Consider the following 10,345-nt stretch of genomic DNA (forward strand, 5'->3'; position numbering starts at 1 on the left):
GATTCGAGCTTCTAATTGATCCATCAGAGATGATTGTGTGAGTGAGGCACTAGCAAAATGTTCATTTTCACGTTGCGATAAATGATGCATGTATGAATAGTCATTAGGGTTCATGTATTGCGGCTCGGGACTTTGAAAATGTCCATAATAATTCCTATAACTATTGACATCATGGTCTGTGGGAGGTTCATAACGTGAAGTTTGTCCATACGCAAGTTCTCTAAGGGATTCGTTGTATTCCCCAACAGTAGAAAAAGATCTATACATGATTGGGCTCTAAGCTCAAAATTTGGTTTTTAAGGGATTGGACTTTTTGGAAAAATTTGGTTTTGTTGGGAAAAATTTGGTTTTGGCGGGAGCCATTTGGTTTTAATGGGAAAAAGAAAAATTTTGGTTTTTAATGTGGGAGCAGAATAAAATTTGGTTTTTAAAATCTGGGAGCAAGTAAATTTTTTTTTTTTTTTTTTTTTTTTTTAAATAATAAAAAGAAGAAAATAAAAATTTGGTTTTTGAAATGGGAGCAAGCCCACTGTGCAAGCCTCTAATGAAATGAAGGCTGCGGCCTACGAAAATCCAAGTTTTAATTTTTGAAAGTTTAATTTGGCCCAGTTGGTTAAGGCCCGACGTTTGTTTTAAAACTTTGGTTTCGAGGTCCACTTACAAGTCCACAACCAGTTATAAGCTCAGCTGGGTTTAAACCCAGAGTCCAAAATACAAGTCCAATGGAAGAATTTAAACAAGCCCACACAAAATAAATACAAGCCCACAAATAAATTATTACAAACCCAAAATAGAAAAATAAAAAGCCCAAAAAATTGGGTTAATTATTACAAGCCCACAAATAAAAAATTGGAAGCCCACAGGTTGGGTTCTCTCAATTGAATGGGTTTAGGCTTACCTTTTAGCACAGCCCAGCTGCTCTGATATTGTTGCAAAAACCCAGTTGGGTTTTGGTTCTTTTCCTTGGTGGCGTCCCAGCAGAGGAAAAACAGGTTCAGAACAGCAGGTCCAACAGCAAATGAATGAAGCAGATGCAGATGCAAATGCTATGCAATGAAATGCAAAATAGCTAAAAAAACACAGATAAACACAGCACAATCAGCAGCGGCGCCAAAACATCCCCGGCAGCGGCGCCAAAAACTTGGTAGTCCCGCCAGCGGCGCCAAAAACTTGGTAGGCTTCTAAAAGGTCCTACAAATTATAACCGCAAGTGCACGGTGTCGAAAGTGGCAAATGTGCAAGTACGGGTCGATCCACAGAGATTGGGTGTGTTCGGAAGTGTTTTAGCTAATTGGGTTCCTAGATTTGCTTTGGGTTTAGAAGCCTTTTGGCTTAAATGGGGTTTGAGTGCTAATGGGTTTGAATGCCCTTTGAATGAATTGGGCTTAGTGGGTTTGTTAAAGATAAAATGAACTGAGCTTGGGCTCAGTTATCTTTGAAGTGCAAATGGCTTTGGTTCTAGAAACTGGTCTGAGCTTTGGGCTCAACAGTTCAACTATGACTTGGGCTTAACAGTTCACTAGGCTCTGGCCTTACAGTGAACTGAGTCTTGTGCTCAGTTGTTCACTTATGAATTGGGCTGGGCCTTAACAATGAATTTGACTTGGGCCTTAATGAACTGGGCTTTGGTTTTGGTCTTACAGTTGGGCTCAAATTGTGCTCTGGGCTCTTGGAAGTGAACTGAGCCTTGGGCTCAGTTGGTTAGGCCTTGGAGAGCCAAGCAAGCAGAAAAAGGAAGAGGTGCAGCAGAAGAAGCAAAGCAGCACAAGTGCTGCAGTAGAAGAGAAAGGCAGCTGCAGCTTGGCAGCAGCAGTTGCAGAGGCAGCTGCAGCTTGGCAGCAGCTAGGAAGGCAATGCACAGCACAAGGCAAAGATGGAGTAACAGCAGGGGAAACAAACAATGCAGAGCAATGAAAGAAAAACTAAACAGCAAAAACAAAACAAAAGCAAAGTGAAATGACACAAAGGCAACTAGCCTAAGGCAGGGGAAGAAGGGTTAAGCTAACATGGAGCTAAACTAAGGCACTCTTTTAGAGTGGGAAGAGAGCTAGCTTGCTCATTGTCACTAGTGAGCACTAGTTTCTTCCCACTACTCAATTAACACTATGCAGCAAGGTTTAAGCAATTACATGGAGTGGGAAGAAAATTAGCTTGCTATGAGCACTAATTTCTCCCCACTGCTCAATCAAAACAGTGCTTTAAAGGCTTCTAGCCTAGCATTCCATCAAACTAACATTACAAGACAGTGAATTGGAACAACAAATGAACATTAATCTAACAGTGACAACAACAGTGAGCTAACATGACAACATTGCAATACTAACAGGAATTAATAGTGAGTAACAGTGAGTAACATTGAGTAACATGGCAAACTAACATAACATGGCAAACTAACATGACAACAAATGCAATTAAGAGTGAAAGTGCAACTAACAGGAGCAATGAAAGTTAACAGGAGCATCACATTACAAACTAACAGTGCAATTTAACAGTGCAAGAATTGAAATTGAACTAACCCAAATTGGGTGGAAACTTGGCTAGTCCAAGAACAAGTTTTTCATTCTACAGCACCTCCCTTTTATACCCAAATTAACAAATTAGGGTTTCAACACATTTTCCCCAAAAATATCACTACACAGTACAATTAGGGTTTAACTTATTACCCAAAATTTAGCTTCCAATCTCCAAAATTTGCTCGACCCATGCTTCTTGATGTCCCTCTGATGCTCTTCCTGCTCCTATTGTCCCCTAATTTCTAGCTATTTTACTCACCCCAAAACCTAGGGTTTCAGAGGTTGTGAGATGAAGAAAATAGCTAGGCTAGGGTGTTGTCGGGTGTTGGAGATGGTGGTGGCAGTGATGGAACTGGTGGTGGTGAGGGAATGGTTGCGGCAGAGGAGACAGAGGAGGAGGTGGTGTTGCAGAGCTCTGCAATTTTTTTGGGAAGAAGGGGAAGAAGAGCTCGGGAGAAGAATGGGAGAAGGGTCTGTTTGTTTGGGGTGGATGGGTTCGGTGCTAGGGTGTGAAGCGGCTGCATCGAGTTCGATATTTGCGAAGCTTAGATGTTGGATCATTAGATCTGAGTGGAATCGAACGGATAGATGGAAGGGTGTGTGAAGCGACCGTCGGATTCTGAGGTGCAACGAAGTTAACGGTACCAGATGGAGTTAGGTGCTGTAGTGTAAGTCGGAGATATCAAACTTTGATGCACAGAAAGGGAGCGACCGTTGGATTCAACTACCATCTAATCTGAAGGCTTGGAATTTCAGCGCTGTGGTGCTTGGCAGAGACTTCCGATTTTGATGCTCTATGAAGGAGCGACCGTCGGATGCTTCTGAGAACTGATCTGATGGCTGAGAACGGAGGCGCTTTTGTGTGTAGAAAATGAGGTTGTGCGCACCATTCTTCGCGGCTTCCTTGCGTAATTTCTCCCGGCTTTTCACTACTTTTCTGCTCTTTTCGCTCCGCGACTCATCCGAACTTTATTTATTACCTAAAAATGCAAAATTAATTAATAAAAATATTTATTCTTGAAAACAATGAAAATACAGAATATGGGATAAAATGTAGAATTAATGCGCAAAAGATGAGTTAAATGCCAACAAAAAGGGATAAATATATACAATATTTGGCACTCATCACCAAGCCTTGAGCATTCCAATAGAAGACACGCATTAATTAACTCTACTTTTTGAAGGGCTTGCCGAACCCTGTCTAGAAGATTTTCCACCTCGAGTTTGAACTTGACTAACAGTAGCCACAGCAACTGTCTTCTTCTTAGGAGCTTTAGATTTTTTCTTCTTGTCCGCCAACTCCTTCTTCTCATGATCAGCTAATTCTTTATTAGCAATAATCTCCAAATTTCTTGCATCCTCCTCAACTAAGTTTGAAGTGCTAGTTGCAACCACATCCTCAATCACATCATCAGCTTCAATAACCACCTTATCAATCTCCTCGGTCCCAGTTTCAAACCTATTAGAAAGTGTTAAATTTTCTAAAGATATAGCTGGTGAAGATCTTCTTGAAGTCTTAGTGGCCTCACTAAAACTAGCTTCCTCATTAGCATCCATAGTAATTGGTGTATTAGCCGGAGAACGATGCAAGTCCAAAACCTGCTTCCTCAAGTTCTCTAGCTTGGTTCTAGCAATATCTTGTTGAATTTTTGCAGCTTCAGCATCAGCCTCCCGTTGCCTAGTTGCCTCCTTCATGGCCTCATAATTTCTATAAGCTTCCATCTCTTGCATCTCTAAAGTAATATCATCTTCCTTGGTTAAATTATCATGCACCAGCTCCTCAAGTGCTGCACCAACACATCGCAACACCAATTCCGCATCGTCATTGCGGACAGATTCGTCACCTGCATTATGCAAAACAGGTAAAGTTTCATCACCAGCGTTAGCAACATCTCCGCATTGCTTAGATAAGCCACCATCCTCCATGAGCTGCACGGACTGAATATCACTCTCGCTACGAGCATCAGCAATTTGAGTTTCAGCAACATGCGGCACGGACAGAACTGCATCTTCAGCGTGTTCTGATATAGTATCATCTTCTAATGTAGCACCAGCACTCTCACTGTGGTCTGGAAAGATTGTACGTGTTCCAGTTGCCAACTTAAGGATAGATTGCTTCTTCTTCAACGTTATGAGCTCATCACCATGTTTAGCTTGATCAGTTTCCAAGATTGGAGCATCCGACGACATATTCTTCTTACCTTTAGGAATTCGTTCTTTTTGCCAAAAATTCTTAAGATCATCCATATCCGCTTCAATTGCTTTTTTAATCTCAGGATCAGTTTCAACTTCAGCCTTGTCCTTCAAATCATCAAACTTTTTTGTTCTACAATCAGATTTTCCATGGCCGATAGATTTACAATAGTCGCAAAAACTTGGCCTGTTTAAAATTTCATATTCTTGAACAAAAATTTCATCATTCTCTTCACCATCAATCAAAATTCGTCTCAAAGGTTGAGAGAAATCTATGTCAACCAAAGCTGCCGCAAAGTAACCATATTCATGGCGCAAAGTACGCGGATCAACCGAAACCGGTCTACCAAGCCCTCTTGCCAGCCTAAAAATCGTCTCTTCATCCCAAAACTCCATTGGCAAAGCTGTGAAACGAACCCAAACTGCAGCTCTAGTAATCTTATCTTTCCCAGGATCAAACATAGGTGTCCATGGATGAATTTTAAGTTGTTGAATTCCGTTTGGAGATTTAATCTTCCAAGGACCATCATAGCTTACACTTTTACGATCATCTTCATTGTCTAGCTTAATAACAAAGTATCCTTTCTTCCATGGAATAAATTGGACCGAACCAGATAGCTTCCATTGACTCAAGAGTTCTCTTTTAACATCATCGAATTTTAAGGTTTTGAAAAAAACCAAACGACCAACCAAACTAAATCTCCACACAGCCTTAATCCTTGTATGAGTGTCACGTGGGATCTTGATCAAAACATCATTATTTGTTGTAGAAAAAATTGGAGGATGAGAAAGTGTTTCGGCATCAATCTTTGATAAAACATGGGTTCGTCTCTTTAATATAGCTGCATAGGATCCTTTCATAACACCATCATCACCTGGTTTCCTAAACGAGCTATGATTTCCATCTTCCTTCCTAGACGCACCATGATTGTCCGTCTCCATCACCTTCCTAATCGCTGAAGGATTTGCACCATGATTCCTAAACGCGTTAGGGTTTGTTGTGTTTGTTTCTTCGAGCTGCCTTCCAAACACGGAAGCATTAGGGTTAGCAGCAGAATTCTTAGGGATATAGATATTTTTTGATTTTGATTGATTCCATATCCTTGTTGATTGATTATCATAACTAGTAACAAAAACTGGTGGATTATTGTCTTGATCTTGCGCCATTAGAGCGCAAAATCAAAAGAAAACTTGTAAACGCCAAGAAAATTTTGAGGGAGAAAAAACCGGAGCCCAACCACGTGAAACCCTAGCTTTTTCGCTTTTTTCCACATGAAGATCTACCCACTTGACACAAGTAGGGGCGCCAACGGGTAACTTTTATCGGTTCCGGGTCCTAACGGTCCCGGGTGCGGTTTCCAAATTGATGGATCTGGAAACGGAACCGTTAAAAAACTTAATTACCCGTCGGGTTCGGATATTTATCGGGTCCTCTAAAATCACCTACATTTTCTGATAACCTATTTTTACATTTGTTATGTTTGATTGAATCTTATAATTTTCTATATAAAATTATTATTATACCTATATAAATGTTCTAATTAACATTAAATGTAAGAAAATAAAGTAAAAATAAAAAGAAATTCAAGCGAAACCATACAAAATCTTTTCATTTTGTGTAAAATTAACAAGTAAAAGATAAATATTCGGGTACCCGATATCCCGGGTACCGCCAGGTAATACCCGTTAGGATCCGAAAACTTACCGGTTCCTAACGGGTCTTCCCGTCGGGTAGTGATTTCGCTAACGGGTCCAATCCTAGGACCTGAAACCAAACCCGATACATCGGGGTCCGGTTCAGTTCCGAGTAATCGGGTACCCATTGGAAGTCCTAGAGACAAGTGAAATGATGGCGCTGATTTGTCTAGTATGAGAACGAGCTTCGTGCCGCAAGTATGAATCACTTTCTTATAGCATCCACAATTCTTAATATTTCTTAGAAGTATTAGCTCCAAAGGTTTGGTATGGAGGGCTCTACATTCAAATGTCCTAAATGTGAATGGGAGGATCCATGGACACTCTTAAAGGGACAAGGTCAGACAATATTTGCACGATTTTCTCCGGCAAACTCAAACGACAATGAATTTAAGTCTAATATTTTATTGATATGTTCCTATTATAAGACTTTACATTCCTAATAAAAATGAATGCAATTTGAGATAGCAAACCTGACCATCTACCGATCTTAATTTCAACCGTTAATTTTGAACGACTGATATTCAAAGAGGCAGATGGTGGTTTTATACATTTCGAACTGTGCTCATTTTTTGTAGGTATGTAGAGTCTTATAAGAAAAATATAGCATCAAAATATTAGACTTAAATTCATTATTGTTTGGGTTTTGCGGAGAAAATGGCGCAAATCTAGGAGCATGGATCCTGAGTAAGTGACATTAGGGTCTATTTAGTGTATTTTTTTCTAGAAATTCAACCGATGAATACTGCAACTAGAATTTATTAGTCGCTCTATACTAGCACGCAACATATCTAGGAGCATTTATAAAGAATTGATGTGAACAACATCATATTTATTCTGAATATTAATATGGGCCAGACACCAGAGATGAATTCCAAATTCAAAAAAGACGTTGAGTCTTTCAACTTAATAATGAAAGATATAGAATATTGAAAGCTTCTGCTTTAGAAACATTACTGTCGCCGACATATATTATTACTTTCATGATATTACAAGACTGCAATTCATTTCTCGTGCGGAAGGTGAAGACACGGATTTCTTAAGATTCTGATACTGATTAGAGATGCATAATTTCTAATGTGATTTTACAAATATAACCTTCATCAAAAATCCACCATAAACAAAGATTTTTAATGTGACGACGAGGGGATCAGTGTGTGACATTCCATTTTCTGGTGTTTTGGCACTAAAAACATTATGGGTTGCGTCATCCATTTGCGGTCACGTTTGTGTACTTGACTCATGATATTGCTACGGAAGTTGGCCTTTGTTATCACAAAATCGATGATCAAATTGCATCTCAGGTACTCGGTTCGTCATTCAATATATATGCAATAAATTGTCCCTTGGGCTCTAGATACAATGGGGTGGGTGGTGAGTCGGTGGTGGTGGTGGTGGTAATTCTAGGAACTCGCGAAGTTTTTCTTGATCTAACATGCTTTGTACTATCCTTTGGACGTTCCTGCGATCATTAGTGGTATGACCGTGAAACCTATGAAACCCACGATATTCATGTTATATATGAAGGGTGGTGGTTCTATCCCTCGGTTTGGTAGGTAAGGAACGTATTCAGTCTTTTCAATAACTTGCCATATTGTTGATAAAGGTACATTAAACCTCAAGAGTTTTTGATCTTCAAACCTATGAGCATTTGGCTTTTGCCCTGCTGAACCTCAGATCATTGTATCCCCACCTTCGAGATGAGTGTTCTCGTGGTCGTTGATATTGTTAGAGCATTGCTCGGTCTAACTCGCATGCGTTGTTATCTCAAGCATGTTTGTCAATGTTAGTGATCAAAACTATAAGTCTTGATTTCTAGTCTATTATAGCTAAGTCTCGGACTAGGATAAAGAGTGTAGTTGAGATCAAAGACTTCATGGCGATTCATCATACAAGTAGAATAACTACTCAAGGAACCGGTGGAACTTCTCGACAAAAAGATATGTGAAGACTTGAACTTATCTATCACTCAAAAGTCTATTTACTCTATCTCCTACTCCTTGAGACAAGAAGTCGTATGCTATATATATATAGACTTTGATTATACACATTTGGTATTTCGAGCCGAGTATACTTCGCCTATCTATATCTCGAAAGTTGAGTTGGTAAGCTTTTCGTTTTAACCAAGTTTATCTTTACCATGTGACGAAAGTCATGATATGTTTCAATCATCTTAAAAATTGCTTTGACGAGAAATGGTGTAACAACTATATAACGTCCTCTAAGAATGTTTTCAATGATTGAAATGAGAGTTTGTATTACATAAAAAAATGGTGGACATAAGCATTGTTGTGGAAACACATTTATGTATAAGTCATATTCCTTGAACCAAAGTTTGCGAACTATGTTGATCAAGAGAACCGGAAGAATGGCGTGAGCCAAGTCCGCGAACTGCCGAAGTTCTCAAACCCGAGAATTTCTGCTAGAGTTGACAAACTACTTGCGTGAAGCTAAGTCCACGAACTCAGTCCGCGAACTGGCGAAGTTCTCATACCCGAGAATTTCTGCTGGAGTTTGTAAACTCTGTCCCGTAACTTAAGTCCACGAACCTAGTCTGCGAACTTGAGAAGGTTATATATCTGAAGATGATTTCTGAACTTAAACTTAAAAAAGACTAAGGAATGCAGTTTGCAAACCGTGGCTATAAAAGTTCATGAACCGATTCAAGTGAATCAAATCATATTTGATTCAATTGTGTCTTGTGTAGTATATGAGATTTCCTTGCAATTGAATAACTCTCTAACTAGTTCATTTGAAGTCATTTGAACTAGTTATGGTGAAGAAGAACATGGTTGATATGAAATGCTCATATGGCTAACCTTTTGGTTAACTATTGTTGAACCAACAAGTGCATACGTTTGGGTACGGTTAACAAACCTAGAAGCGTGCATTGTCAAGTGTATATAACAATCTAAGTTTTCGATCTAACGGTTGAGAAATATAGCTTGAATCTAAATCAGGTTTTCATGATTTCTTTGTTACCAAGGTAACTTAATTGCAAACCCTGATTTGAAAGACTATGTAAGGGGAACTCTAGAATCTGTGCAAAACTAATCCCCACACCTCACGTGTGATACTAGTTTGCATACTAGAGTCGTTTCTCCTTTAACATTTGGTTTTCTTCTTCTAAAACCAGGTTAACGACTTAAAGACTTCAATGGGATTGTGAAGCCAGACCGATACTACTTTTATCATAGTTGTGTGATCTGATCTTGCATCTTCTATCGTATGAGTACAATCAGATTGATTGGCTTAAGATTGATATCTCCGATAGGCAAGATATAAAAATTAATCACAAACATCTTCGTCTCATCGTTTGTGATTCCGCAACATCTTGTTTCACTACCATACGATTAAGATTGTTGTGAGGTGATTGATAACTCTAGGCTGTTCTTCGGGAATATAAGATCGGGTTATCAATTGGTTCCTGTTCACCTTGATTATTATCAAAAGACAGAATAAAATCTTTTATGGTTTATCTGTAAGAGACAGGTTGATCCTTTGATAGACTTGTCTGTGTGAGACAGATTTGTTTATTGTCAAATCCTGCGATTTTGGGTCGTAACAACTCTTAGTTGTGGGTAAGATCAGCTAAGGGAATCAAGTGCGCAGTATCCTGCTGGGATGAGAGGCGTATGTAGTACAACTGTACCTTGGATCAGTGGGAGACTGATTGGGGTTCAACTACAGTGTAGTCCGAAGTTAGCTTGGAGTATGCTAGTGTCTGTAGCGGCTTAATACAGTGTGTGTTCAATCTGGACCAGGTCCCGAGGTTTTTCTGCATTTGCGGTTTCCTCGTTAATAAAATTTCTGGTGTCTGTGTTATTTTTATTTCCGCATTATATTGGTTTATCTTTATAATTGAAATAATACAGGTTGTGCGTTAGATCATCAATTAGAGTAATCCACCTTTGGTTGTTGATTGTCATTGATTGATCCTTGGA

This window comes from Papaver somniferum, chromosome 2 (genome assembly GCF_003573695.1).
Source record: "Papaver somniferum cultivar HN1 chromosome 2, ASM357369v1, whole genome shotgun sequence".
Classification (NCBI taxonomy): Eukaryota; Viridiplantae; Streptophyta; class Magnoliopsida; order Ranunculales; family Papaveraceae; genus Papaver; species Papaver somniferum.